Source organism: Cygnus olor, chromosome Z (assembly GCF_009769625.2).
Source record: "Cygnus olor isolate bCygOlo1 chromosome Z, bCygOlo1.pri.v2, whole genome shotgun sequence".
Lineage (NCBI taxonomy): Eukaryota > Metazoa > Chordata > Aves > Anseriformes > Anatidae > Cygnus > Cygnus olor.
In genome coordinates, this window is record NC_049198.1 from 14,075,912 (window position 1) to 14,090,263 (window position 14,352).

Genomic DNA, 14,352 nt, shown 5'->3' on the forward strand with positions numbered 1-14,352 from the left:
TAATTTCACTAAACTGAAGCTGTTCAAAATGCTCAACTTCTGTGTGTAACTTATCCCTCCATTTAGACATAATTCAGACTCAGAAAGTAAAAGAACAAACAAAATTAGTGTCATGTTTTCAATGGCAGGTGTGGTGGGCATATAAAAATCAAATCTGGGGTATGACCTGAAGGTTTTGCCCCTTCAGGGGAAGTAGGGCACATTCACCCACAGTATAGGATAGTGCTGACATTCCCGAGGAACAGCCCTCCTAAACCAGGGAGGAATAGTGGTCCCAGGGTGGCATTAAGACAAGGCAAACTGTTCTGAAAGTCCTGGTGCTTCTGGGCCACCTCAGAGAATTCAATGAACTTGTCTCCCCAGTGCTCTTCTGTGTAAACCTGCTTCTTCCCCTGGGGATAGTTTGAGTACCTCTAACACTGTTGAAACATGTGATGTTCCTTTACAATAAGTGCCTCTGGGCTAAAATCCTCTAAGAAAACTGAATGTCACTTTTCTTCAGGGCATAGTTAACTTCTGCCAGGTTGCAGCAAAAAAAAACTCCCTTAGCTTGGAATAACCATGGAGTTCCCATCCCCCAGATTAGATGCCTACATTCTTTCTTCAGAAAAGGATCATAACTCTTTTTTTTTGTTTGTTTTGTTTTGTTTTGTTTCTCCTATTGTAACACTTCCAGAAGAGGAGGTAACATCACCATTCCCTCTGTAACTAGGCAGGGCTTTCAAGCACATTTAAAATTTCCTGTTACTAGCTCCTCTGACTGACAGGCGTCAGACTCACCTCTCTTTTTGTTGTAGGAGTGTGTTCTGCGTAGAGGACAAGGGACTGTTTAGCTGGCAGAAAGGGAGAGATCAGGTTTAATCCTTTCCAATGAAGATTTTCCACTTGCCACAGAAAAAAATAAGTTCCAGGGAGCAGTGAGGGCACTTGAGTCTCTGGGTTCTTAGAAAAGGTATTTGTAAGTTCTGGAAAAGGTGGGTTTGCATTTTGCAGGTTCAGAGAAGGAATCTGAAGCCATGTGTCTGCCTGAGTGCTCTAATCCCTGAGACCTTGGCTGAAATAAATCTCTCTCCAACATCTTTCTGTCTCTGTTTCATACAGAATCTGATTTTCTGCTGGGTTCAGATTAGGATAGGTGCATGCAAGAATATCAAGCTTTTGGCTTAAGGAGAAGATACATACTAAATGAGTCTGACCAGTTAAGGCAGAAGTTTCTAGGCATGCTGAAGAGTAGAGCTTTAATTGCCTTGGAGGGCATTAGTGCAAAAAACTAGATCACTTACAGATTTTAGATGGTTCTTCATTTGGCAGCAGCAAAGTATGGATTTTGAGGAAACCAGTTTTGGCATGGAAACTTCTGTCTGTGAAGAAGATAGCGCAAAGCAGATTTCTTGCATACTAATGGCTCCATTCTGACCTCCCAGATAGATACAGCTGGCACATAGTAAGCTGCCTCCGACTTATGTAGGGCAGCCACTATCTCCCTGGCATTTCCCAAAGATGTCATCATTGATGGGCACAGCAGACTGTGCACAGCAAGTCACACCTTTTGCGAAGACACTTGCAAAAACACAGAAAAGGGAAGGGCTTTTTAGAGTTGATGGCAAGTATGACTGATTCCTGCCAACCTTCTCTTACTGCTGCCTCTGCCTGGGGAGGCTGGGTTCATGTCAGTGGTCTGGTCAGTATACAGGAGGTCTGGTACCTCCTGGAATACAGGCGTGTATGCAGGGCAACAGCTCACATGCGAGAGGTAAGTCAGATGTCAGACGTGCTGCTTGTTTGCAGTCCAGTTCATCTGCTCAAGCTGTGTGCATATGTCCATATTTGACATGTCAGACAGCAAAGGCATATACAAATAATCCAAAGATTCTGCCAGTCAATTCACCAGCTCCAGAGATATTTAGGGCAGTTGAAGTTCACTTTGGAACAAAGGTGCTACAAAGCTACAAATGTTTGCGGTTGTCATGAACTTACAATCTTGTTGGCAAGGATTGAGTTCACTTCAGTGCACAGCTTCATGCCATTTCACATTCAAGTTACTCCTTGGAGAGATACATTACTGAGATATTTTAAGCCTGACTGCTAGAATTTAACTATTAAAAAATAGAAGAATTAGAACATAGTATGATTCAATTTATTCTTTCCAATTAGGATTGACATTAGAAAAATATAATTTATTACTTTGAGATCAATTCTGTGGCATTGGGCACCAAATCCCACCTAAAAGGATGAATTCTGAGCTCAACTTGGAATATTTCATCTCTATTGTCTGTTAGGAGAAATAAACATTGATTTAAGGTTATATGGATACATGTGCCAAGATGCCTGAATCTTTATGTACAATACAAACTACTTCAAATTTTACTACATTAAAAAAAAAAAAAATCTCTTTCAGTATTGCTTACAACTTTAAATGTACCTTTGTCAGACACAATTATTCCTGATCAAGTAAAAATAAATTATTTCTAACAAGTGATCAAACTAGCAAACAACCCATTTACACCAGACAGTTTATATTTGCAGAAAATGCCTTAAGAGAACTCTTCCAAAAGTAAATGTATCCTGCAAAAAGGAAACAGCAGAAGCATCCTGTATTTCTCTTCAGTTCAACAGTACTCATTGCCAACACCAACATCATATACTTTCAAAGCTATGTTTTTCTTACTCTTATGCTGCGCCTTTTCAGGTTACATCAAGCAATCCTGCTTGGTATCAAAGTCCTCCATACACGTTGGTGATATGAATTTGGATGTTTTTTCTTCCTTGTTTGTCCTTGTAAAAGCTATTGCAAAACCTTTATCTAGTTATCAGTCTTACCTGTAAAGAAAGGGACATGATAAACCCTCTTTTTCATCTTTTCAGGAATTGAGAACACCATAACATTCAGGTAGTAAATAATGGTGTAAGAAATCATTTACACACAGAAGTGGCTAATGCTTGAGAAGTGACAATAAAATGTTTCTTCCATGTGTGTGCTGCTTGTTTTGGTTAGAACACGTTTTGAAATATGCTTTAAAGATCCCTCAAGGATGGATTTGTTTTTGATGTTGCAAGAATCCTCCGTGGCTGCCCTTTGCACAAGAACCTTATGTATTATTGATGATAGGAAATCCTTGCTTCTGAGAAAGTCTTGAAAGGACATTTCAAGTGGTTTTTTTTTTTTTTTTTTTTTTTTTTTTTTCTGGGGGGTGGGGGTTAGGGGGGGAAGGGAGGTGGTGAAATTAGAATTTAGGTCATATGACCTGCAGAACATCTCTGGCAGAAAAGGGAGTTTTCAGAACAGAGATGAGACTGCCTCATTTGCAATGACATTTTTCCATTGTTTTGCTCATTTAATTCTATTGAAATCATCTGCATGACATCCAAGAAACAAGATAGCTAAGCAAATTGGCTAGTCATAAAGATCTAAATTTAAATTATACAGAAGTAAAATTATCATTGATGATGAGATGGAAAAGACCAGATGAAGAACTCTTTAAAATTAGAATTCAACAGTGCTTTATGTGAGTGTGGTGGGATTATTCTCAAGGGTGTGCAGGCAGATTGAGGCATTCAAAATTCAATGTTGTTTTTAATTTCTTCAAATTTAGCAATTGTTTTTTAAAATTGTGACCACTACAATTAATGCTTATTCAAATTATTAAGGTGTTTATTTCACTTGGGTCAGAAATTAACTTATTTAATTTTATCTGGCATCTCAGAAATTAAAAGTAACTTTCCTTGCATTGATTTTTCAGTCATATCACACTCTTATAGGTCTAATTCCACATTTTCTCTAACTATTTACTAGTAACTACTAAAGGACTAAGGTTTTTAAAAGCTTCTCTCAAAATTATACCTGTGATATTAGGATATTGTTCTTAGGAAAAAGAGAAAATATATTAAACTTAATTCTAGGCTTCTTTTCAAACTGCTACAACTTCGTGGGTTTCAATAGACTTGTTCTGGATTAACACCAATATAACCTGGAGGGCGTTAGGGGCCTTGGCTAACTTAAAGTTTTGTGAATCACCAGAATTCATTCTTCCTTGAGGCAAATATTAACCTTGGTTTCATCCTGCATCAATATTTACTTTGTAAATCTATAAAGCTTGATGTTCAATCACTCCAGTTAAAACCAATGCCTGTCGAACAACTCATAGTACATTATCATTACCGTCAAGAGTAAATGTAAAGCCTCTTTTAGTGAAATGTTGTGTAAGGTGTCTTTCCATGATGTTAACAAATATTTGAGGAGATTATTTACAATTAAAAGTAGGCTTCATTAGTAATATTACTCTGCCGTCTTTGTTTTTTTAGAATTGATGGAACATGATGAGCTTTTTGTCCACCAGAGCCCCCAAGTCCTTCTCTGCAGGGCTGCTCTCAGTGGGTTCTTCTGCCAGTCTGTGCTCATGTCTTGGATTGCCCAGACCCAGGTGCAGCACCTTGCACTTGGACTTGTTGAACCTCATTAGGTTCATGTTGGCCCACTTCTCAAGCTTGTCCAGGTCCCTCTGGATGGCATCCCTTCCTTCTGTTGTATCGACTGCACCACTCAGCTTGGTGTCATCTGCAACCTTGCTGAGGGTGCACTCGATCCCACTGTCTACATCGCTGATAAAGATATTAAACAGTACCAGTCCCAAGACAGACATCTGGGGGACACCCCTTTTCACCAGCCTCCACCTGGACATAGAACCATTGACCACCACCCTCTGGGTGCAAGTCCCATGTTCTGTCATGCTCTGTCCTCAACCTTTGCAAATTCTCCTTCCTCACAGACATCTCAGTTTATGAGGGATATTAATTCTGGCATCACCACCAACTAAACCAGGACCAAGCCTGCAAAATATTCACATGCATCACTTGTGTAAGCAGCAGTATTCAGCCATCAGCCAGCTTATCCTTTACTATGTGCAGGACAGAGAGAGAGGGAGAGAGAGGGAGAGAGGGCGAACTAAGAAGGCAGCTTCCATTCTAGGGCAGTCAAAATTTAGGTTAATTCCAGGGCATAACAGATAAATGCAACAGGAAACAGGGCATTTATACAAATGTAAATATGAAAGAAAACTGGTTAGGGAGTTGCATAGAAATGTAAACATTTACTAGCCATTACAGTCTATTTTGCTTTAACTCTTTATCTGCTTCATGTTATATTTATCATTCTCTTAAGAACAGATTAAGAAAGCTAACTCAATGCTGTCTCTTTTCACATTTCATATAGGAGATCACCATTTGGTGTTGTATGGGTGGGAAAAAAAAGCTGTCAACATAAAATATATTTTAACACAATGTATTGTACCCATAGATATAATGAATATTTGTTCAACCACAGATAAGACTGGAATTGGTTTATTTCCTGACAGTGCAAATGGAAACTTGTGGGGCCACACTTATAGTGTGAATCAGCTCTGTTTCATTCAGCCACTTTCAACCAAATCTGTTGCAAGTTCTGCCCTTCTGAAAATGGTATTTTTATTCAGACTGACTAGAAGAAGTCCCAGTTCCCTCAGAATCAGAGACAAAGACCTCATCTTTCAAATCCCAAACACTATTTGAAAGGAGACAAGTATAATTATTTCCATTTTACAGATGGGAAAACAGAGGGATATCAGTTAGATTCCCCAAAGTCTCACAGCACATCACTAAGAGCATTTCCTGCCTTCCAGATATAGACCCAAAACCTGGCAAAGTTACAAAATATTACCACATTTATTTAGCTGTTTGAGGCACCAGCCTTGTTTTTCTCCAATCTTGAACTAGTTTCTCTTCTATTTTTAAATCATTTCTACTTGGATGTGAATTGTGTCATAAAGGCAATCCAAGGTGTTTGTCTCACCATCTAGTCAGTGAGAAATACTGTAAAATCTGAAACAAATGCCATGCTCCTGGGTAATCTGAAAACCTACTATAATATTTTCACTTTCTTCTCTCTCTTCTTAATTTTCTTTAATTTTCTTTTTCTCTCATCTCTCTTCATCTTTTCCTTCCTTCCTTCCTTCCTTCCTTCCTTCCTTCCTTCCTTCCTTCCTTCCTTCCTTCCTTCCTTCCTTCCTTCCTTTTTCTTCTGCTCTTCTCCTTTCTTCCTTCCTTCCCTCCTTCCCCTCTTCTCTTTTCCTCTTTCTTTATGTCGTTCTCTTTCTGCCCCCCCTTCCTCCCTCTCTCTCTTTTTCTACTCCCTTCTGTGCATGTGTGTCTCTCTGTCCTCTTCCTTGTCTCCCTCTCTCTCTCCAGGCTAGCATAAGTACAGCTGTTAAAAATAATACGATATTTGTTTTACTAAATATTTAAACAGCATTTCTTTCCAGTAGGCAGAGGGAAGAACATTGGCTGTGGGGCACGTTGTGCCAGCTCTCCTAAGACATTCTGTGTGATTTTTCAGCAACCAGCACAATGATGTGGTTGAATAACTTTAAATGAACTAAGATAAATATCACAGTCCAGCACACCTTTGTCTGAGTCACAGAATTCTTTTCATGACAACAAAAGCATTTTATAAAATTACTTTCACTCTTTCAAAATAACATGGGAAGCAGATGACTACTACTTCTTGTTTTGGTAGTTATTTTGTATGGTCACAGTTTCTTAATTCTTAATGATGCTGTGTAAAAAGTTACAGATTTTTTTTTTTTTTCCAGAATTTGCACACATATAAAAGCAGCAAAATATCAACAAGGCACAAACTATCATTTTGAGAGGAAATGACTACAGATATTAACGCAAATTTCTTTATAATGTTAGAACAAAGTGCTAATATTATCACCCCTGCTGAAGTAAGCCAGGTGCTGCCAAGCTGCAGAGCTCTCCCTTACCGTCTCTGTCACTGCAGGGAGCTCTGCTAGCTCTTGGGCTGCTGTCACTTATAACTGTAGTGCAAAATGGAAATGTCGTACCCTGCTCTCAGTGTGCCATGATTCAGGATTTATTCTTGCTCATCAATAAGGATGATTATTCTTTGTTTTATGAGATCTATGGATGTGTTTAGTCATTTCAGACCTCTTGTATTAACGTTCCTCCTGCTGAAACCAATAGACACCTTTTATTGACTTAACTGCGGGGAGACTTGAGCCACTGGCTGTTTTCCTGCACTTCTGTTTCATTATCTTAACCAGTTACTTTTGCTCCTACTGATAAATGTTCCAGGTCACAGTAGTGACATCAAAACATTTTTCAGCACTGAGTAATATCAGTATCTGCCATCATTTTTAAGTGACAATGTCAGAGCATTCAATAGCATGAAAAGTAACACTTAGTTGCCTCTTTTTTTCCTCTCTCTTCCACTCAATGGATGGCTAAAGTTCTGAGACTTGGAAGTCTTACCACCTCCTGGTATTGCTGCCTTGCTACTTGCCGAAATCCATCCCATTTGCCATTGGCAAAGAAGGCTAAAGGAGCTTTAGGTGACTCATTCTGGGGTGGACTGGATGACGGAAGTAGTGAGGAGTGAGAATCATGGCTGTAGTTCAAACACCAAGCCTGGGATTGAGGTGATGTTTTATTTCATAGTACTTAGCATGAAGATGGTGGAATTGCAACACTGACCATCCTGGCACCATTACAAGTCCTTTCCAACTCCCCCTGAATTCTGTGGAATTTCGGTATCAATTTCTGTGGCATGCTTGCATGTGCTAATGAGAGTCTCCAAAACTAATAAGAGAGGAGTCAGGGAAGTGGAGAAGGAAAAGACAAGCAAGAGAACCAGCTGAATACTGCTGCCAAGTTTTGTTAGAGCTGTGTGGCTGGCTCTGTTATTCACTTCCCGTGGCATTTGCTGGTGGGCTGTGATAGACTACAGAGGCTTAATTATTAGCACCAGCACATATGGTTTCTGGATGGCCAGCTGGGAAATGTAAATGAAACACTAAAAATATATCAATTAGCACATTTTTCTCACCGCAGGATTCTCTGACAGATTGTATGGCAGGCTAGAACCAGAACAGGCTGCGGTATCTTCACTAAGAGAAAGACAAAGGAGAAAAGAACTGGAAAGTGGTGGTGGCCCTATCATTTGGTCCTCAGTGTTTGGGTTCAGCAAAAATAGCACTGCTGCAAGGGAGGGAGGTATTGAACCAAATATGTCTTGTTCCAGTACACCTCCGCCTATTTCCGCTGATGCCATCTGAGGTGAAGGATTGGCAGGCTTATGGCAGCGGTGGTGGGAAGAAGTAAGTGCCAGGCAAGTAGCAGGAGCCTGGCAGCAGGAGAATGCAGGGGGGCTGGAAGGAGCCAGGGGACAGGGGGGCTGGCAGGACCGTGGGCTGCACCTGGGACAGGAGCTGGGAGGGAGCTTGAGCTCTGCAAGCAACGCCAGAGTCCTGACCTCTCTCAGCACATTCTCTGCACAAGCAAGCAGCAGCCTGTGCCTTGCTTCTCTGTTCTGTACTCCTGTGTGCAAAGCTTTTCTTGGCTGGACATGCTACTGCGTGGTTAGTGCTCTCTGGCCACATGGGCTTAGGGGATAGGTTCCTGGTGTGTAGGCTTTTCTTGGCCTGCCACAGGGTAATTATATTTTGACCCTGGTGCTTTGACACACTTCTTGCCTTGGTCTGCAAAGTCCAGTTAGAGGTGTATTTAACAGCTGAAACAAAACATGTTCAGATCTGTTTAGGTGGATCTGAGCAGATCTTTTCGGATAGGTGTAATATTTTTCCTATAGCTGGGAAAATGTTTTCCTACATGTCTTCCTTTCATTTTATTATCTTATCTTTATTATCATTTAAAAGCACAAGCATGCAGGCAGAAAGATGTCATGGGCATGTGCTGGGCAAAGATTTTCAGGTGTTCAAGGTTTCTGCAAAATACTGATAGATTTGCAAAATACTTAGGTTGGATATTATGAGAAATTTCTTTACTGAAACAGATTTGCGGCATTGGAACAGGCTGCCTGGGGAAGTGGCTGAGTCACCACCCGTGGAGGTCTTTGAGAAACAAGTAGACGGAGAATTTAGCGTGGTGTAGTGGTGGACTTTAGTACTAGGTTAAAGGTTGGACTAGACGATCTTAGAGGTCTTTTTCAACCTAAATGATTCTGTGATTCTATGGTTCTATGATCCCTTTCTATGACCCCTTTTACTCATCTGAATTCCCCACATACTTTTTGTCCCTCTGTGCCCACTCTTTCTTGCTTCCTGGATGTGTCTTGATCCTGCAGCAAAATTGAACACTGTCACAACTAGGGTAAGGACAAACTGTGAGTAGTTCAGACGCACACTAGTTTGGGTACAGTGATTGAGTGTAACCCTTAAGCAGGGTAAGGAAGTATGACACAGCACTTGAAACTGGAGCAAAAGCAGTGACTGCATTCTATGGAAATAAAATACTCCAGAGTGGAGTCTGCTTGACTGCATGAGGATGAACCTTTCTCACCTGCCTGCCCTCCAAGTGAATTTCTGGCTGGGTGCCTGGTGGACCATGGCTCTCCTTGCTATCTCCTTGTGAAGCTGGGTCTCCAGGCAGATGTGCAACCAGAACTCAGCCTCCCTTTCTGGGTCTGCCACCTTGTCCTGCTCTCTGCACCCCTGTAGCCCCAAGTCCTACCTGCTTGGAGCCCTCTCCAGCAAGGCTTACTTGTGAGTTCATCACCTCCTCTTAGTTCCCTACACTTCAAAATGATCTCCCACTTCAAATCATCATGTGGCAATGTAACTTACTGGTAGCTGCATGAGGTGTATGCAACTCCATATGCTTCAGTTTCTGAGATCACACATGAGCTAAATAGGCTCAAGAAATATAAGCAAATACTATCCCTATCAGGTCCTTGCTGCTCTGCAGTATTGCGTGTAGACTTTTCCTCTGTTGCCTGCTCATTTAATTTTTCTCTCAACTTTTTCCCCATTACTGCTGATTAAGCAAAAACACACAGACTGTCAGAGAGAGGAAGCCAGCATTATTTACATTAAATTTTGACCAAGTGAACGCCCTGATAAACCAGGTCACAGAGGACACAGATCCTGCTTAGTTTTTCTTGTTGGTTTTCTTCTTTGTTTTGAAGGACATTTACAAATGTACTGCTCTTTCTACACATAAATGGCTTTCTAAAAACCCTAGACCTGTTCAAATGTATGTCAGCAATTCTCGTAAGAGAAAATATTTACCAGACAGAGGACATGGTGGAGATTTAAATGCTACTTCTTATTAGCTCATTGGTTATTAATAAAGGCTGTGGCTTATTTCAAATAACTACAAGTAGCAACAGCAAAGGTGACAGGGTTTTCCCAGAAATGCAACAGCATTTGCTGAAGGAATGACAGGCAACGCTGTGACAAAATTAAGCCTTGTTAGTTAAATGCTTAAGCTCTTCACTACATGGATAATTGCTTCATATTTCTCCTGTGCTAATATTAAAATATATCTTAATTACATTTTTGTATCATATGTGTATTTAGTTTTTAAAAAGAATGTTTCATCCTTTACTCATTTAAGATTGTTACTAAATTAACAACACACAACCCATATTTTCACCTCTGTTAAGTAAAACTAAGAGCATGGTCCATACATGGGCCAGTACCAAGAATATAAACCTGGAGCTTCTTGAAGCCTCAGACCCAGCAGTAACCTATAGCAGAACTGAGCCACATGTAGGTCTCAGCTGGCCATTTACTAATTGATCCTTGACTTACAGAAAGAGCAGAATAAAATATTTAGCATACATACCCTCTCTCCTGTCTCTTAGGAGGGACTGTTGGAGAGGGCTAACTTGATGACCAGGTTAAAAACAAAACAACAACAACAACAACAACAACAACAAACAGAATTGGACTTAGGGAAAATATCTTCCATGTTGAAGGTTTCATCACAGGATATATGAACCCATGGTGGGCTGTGACAGTGTTCCATAAATTATGTGATGTGGCATCCATACTGCAACAGTAATGGTGAATTCTCTTCTTCCTGCCTTGTTTGGTACTAGGAAATACTTTGGCTTTGGCCATGGCTTTAGGTGAGGCTACAGGAAAAATCCAAGACGTCAGAAAAAGCTGAGGCAGTGTTACATCCTGGGGGGTTTCATCTTGAGACAGTCCCCGAATCCCAGGGTTGTCCCAGGTTATCATCTGTGACTCTTCATGCTTTCCCAGTGGTTGGGCAGCCAAGAAAGCCATCCATATCCATCAAAAGCAGAGTAACCAACAGGTCAAGGGAGGTGATTGTCCCCCTCTAATCTACTCTCATGAGACCCCAACTGGAGTCCTGCATTCAGCTCTGGGGCCCCCAGTACAAGAAGGACATGGAAGTACTAGAATGAGTCCAGAGGAGGGCCACGAGGGTGATCAGAGGGCTGGAGCACCTCTTCTATGAAAACAGTCAGTGGGAGATGGTGTTATTCAGCCTGCAGGAGAGGAGTCTCTGTGGATGCCTTATAGTGGCCTTCCAGTACCTAAAGAGGGCCTACAGAAAAGTTGGAGCAGGACTCTTTGACAATGAACATAGTAATAGGATACAAGGAGTAATGGTTTTAAACTGAAAGAGGGTAGATTTAGACTGGATATAAGGAAGAAATTCTTTGCTCAGAGGGTGGTGAGGCACTGGAACAGGTTGCCCAGAGAAGCTGTGGATGCCCCATCCCTGGAAATGTTTAAGGCCAGGTTGGATGTGGCTTTGGGCAACCTGGTCTGGTGGGAGGTGTCCCTGCCCATGGCAGGGGGGTTTAAAGTCTTTTCCAACCCAAACTATTGTATGATTCTATGATCTCTGGTTACTGGCTTTGTTATCAACCAAAATATAATGAGAAAAAACTATCTCTTTCAAAGAATGGTATGCAGTATTTTAAATAAACAGGTGTTTTAAAGTGAAAGGACAGCTAAAACCGCATCCAGAAATCTGAAGTAAAGAGTTTTGTCTATGCAGTCCGTATGCACGAAGAAAATGTTCTAAACATTTTCTGCAATTACATGACAATAATTTTATTTTGAACTTCTATCCACAGCAAAATGCCTGTTAAAGGATGATATGAAAAATGTTTATTGCTGTACACTACTGAGTAGACAGATGAGCTAAAAAAATATGTGATTTAAGATTCTTTTCCTTATGCACACCACTAGAGAATCACAAACCTAAACAGTTTGGGACTGTATCATGAAGAAATTAAAGACTTTTTATGTCAGTGCTTGTTAGTGGAGTGTTAATTTTTCAGTTATATTATTGAGGTTTTCGTTTTCCTCTGAAAACAATTATTCTGACAAAATACAGAACAGATAATAATTTCAAAGTTATTCCTTAAATTTTTCTAAGCAAAGTGGTTCTGTCTTGGTGATGGCAGGAAGAGCAGCAGAACCAACTGAAAGACAGTGTTATGTTCACTAATTTGGATTAATAAGTTCCGAGGAATGAGGTACCGTTAATTTGCCCCCCAATTTAGTTCTTGTATATTCCCTGCATATATTTTTCTTGATTTTGCAAAACTTGTTCTACATTGCAGCTATTTGGAATCAATGAAATCTACATTTCAGCTGCAATGGCAGTTATAATTGTGACTTCTTAGGACTTTCTAGAAAGCAGCACATGACAGTAAAACCTGGGGGCTGTTGTATATACATAGAACCTGTATGTTGGTTTAGTAATTCCCAGACTATTCTCAAAGTGGCAATACTAATCAGTTTCTTAGGAGAACAAACATCTAATACACATAGAAAGCAGTCTGTGATTTCAGAAGATGAAGTCTTCGGCAATTATACTAATTTAATTATACCAGTTCATGCATCACCCCTTCAGATGTTCCAACACAGAGGTTTGTGCAGCTGGTGATGAATCAGACTAAGGAGATCATCAGCTTCAGAAAACAGTTTTTGGGAGTGTTTCTAAAAATGGGATCTGTTTATAAGCTGGTTCACAGTGCCTTATGACATTGCAGCACAAAGAACTGTGCCAGCACAACTGGCACAGGGTGGAAATGAGTAATATGTGGGAAGGATAAGAGTATTTTACATTGGCATTACTGCCAAAGACTTTGTATTTTTACAGATAAAACGTTGACTTTGTCCTTTACAGCCACATAGTAAATTGTACAAGGCACTGCAAGGTAGTATGCAGAATGTGAAGAATGGACAAACAAAAGCTATTAGACAGTAAATTTACTGGTTTTCCTTTTTCTGTCTCCTCTGTTTAGTTGCTGTTGTGCATATTCAAATACATGGTTTCAACACCACATTTATACCTTTGTACTTTAGCACAAATACCTACATTCCCCACTGATCTTTGTCCGGAGCTGGTGTCTTATTCTTCACAGCATGTCCCAGACATGTTGTATTTGTCATTACAGACAGCTAAGAGCTTTTGCAAAGGTCTCAGTTTTTTCCATTCCCCTAGCAACTTGGCGACAGACACAGCCAGCAGCATTCCAGCCTCTGGAGTAACCGGTCAGTATAGTCACAACAGAAATCTGTAGTCTGCATTCAAAGTGGAGCAAATATTAGGATCAGCCCATAAAATATCTCCAGATTTTTTTGAAGCCATTCAGTCTACAAGTCACTTTTTCCTCCCTAAAGGGCATCTTGGTGGACCAAGCATTGGTTCAATGCAAGCTGTCTCAAGTCAGAAAGCCTAGAGGTATAACACTAATCTAGTGGTGTGACAGTGGCACAGATCAAGTTTCCTACTGGAGTTACATGTAGTCTTGCATTAAACATCAGCTTTTGCACACACACATGCACACACAAAAGCATACACAAATACACTTCTCTCCTGTATATGCAATCTAATTGGCTTGTTTAGAAGAAATCATGCCATATATGAGCTGCTTGCAATGCTACCTACCTAAGTGGCTTCCACACTTTCTACTGAACATGTCTAATAGCTGCCACTCCCAAACGTAGACCTTGCTGAACCTTCATGAGTTGTTAACCCTGCCTCGTCTTTCATCATATGCATAGAGATGCAGAATATCCTAGCACCCACATATCCTCCTCACTGCTTTTCTCTTTTCTCTTTTGTCCTAATGTTAGAAATTGCATTTAATGTGGGCTATATACACAGAAAGGGTATTCTAGGTCAAGAAGTTTCCCCTTCCAAATAAACAAACACATTGCAATTCCTTTCTTTCTTTCAGTCAGTAGAAAAAGCAAACATAATTTGATTTCAGCTTGGAGGATCAGAGACTGAAGTATTAAACTCATCATTTGTTTCTCAGTTTGCTCAGGTCTCTTGTCTTCTGCATGTGAAAAAATGAGCAGAACAGCACCTGCTTTCCAGAATGTTTTGACCTAAGAATAGTGTATGAAGAAAGAAACAAAAAATGCCACTGAAAAAGAAGATGGAAAAATCAAAGCTGGGGTTGAAGTCTTTAAAAAATATTAGAACATTTCCTTAACCAGTATAAACATGTGTGAGCATTTTCTTTCCAATGCTGGATGCACTTATAATATATGGTTAAAT

General features: G+C 40.3%; 1 long non-coding RNA gene across 1 annotated transcript; it reads right to left on the bottom strand.

Annotated features, from left to right (window-relative positions):
• Positions 1 to 2,238: 2,238 nt before the first annotated feature.
• On the bottom strand, positions 2,239 to 13,876 carry LOC121061511. The gene is made up of 3 exons (XR_005815132.1): positions 13,735 to 13,876; positions 9,080 to 9,130; positions 2,239 to 2,272 (listed from the first exon to the last, which is right to left on the bottom strand). It is a non-coding gene; the product is annotated as an uncharacterized LOC121061511 (long non-coding RNA).
• Between the last annotated feature and the right edge of the window lie 476 nt (positions 13,877 to 14,352).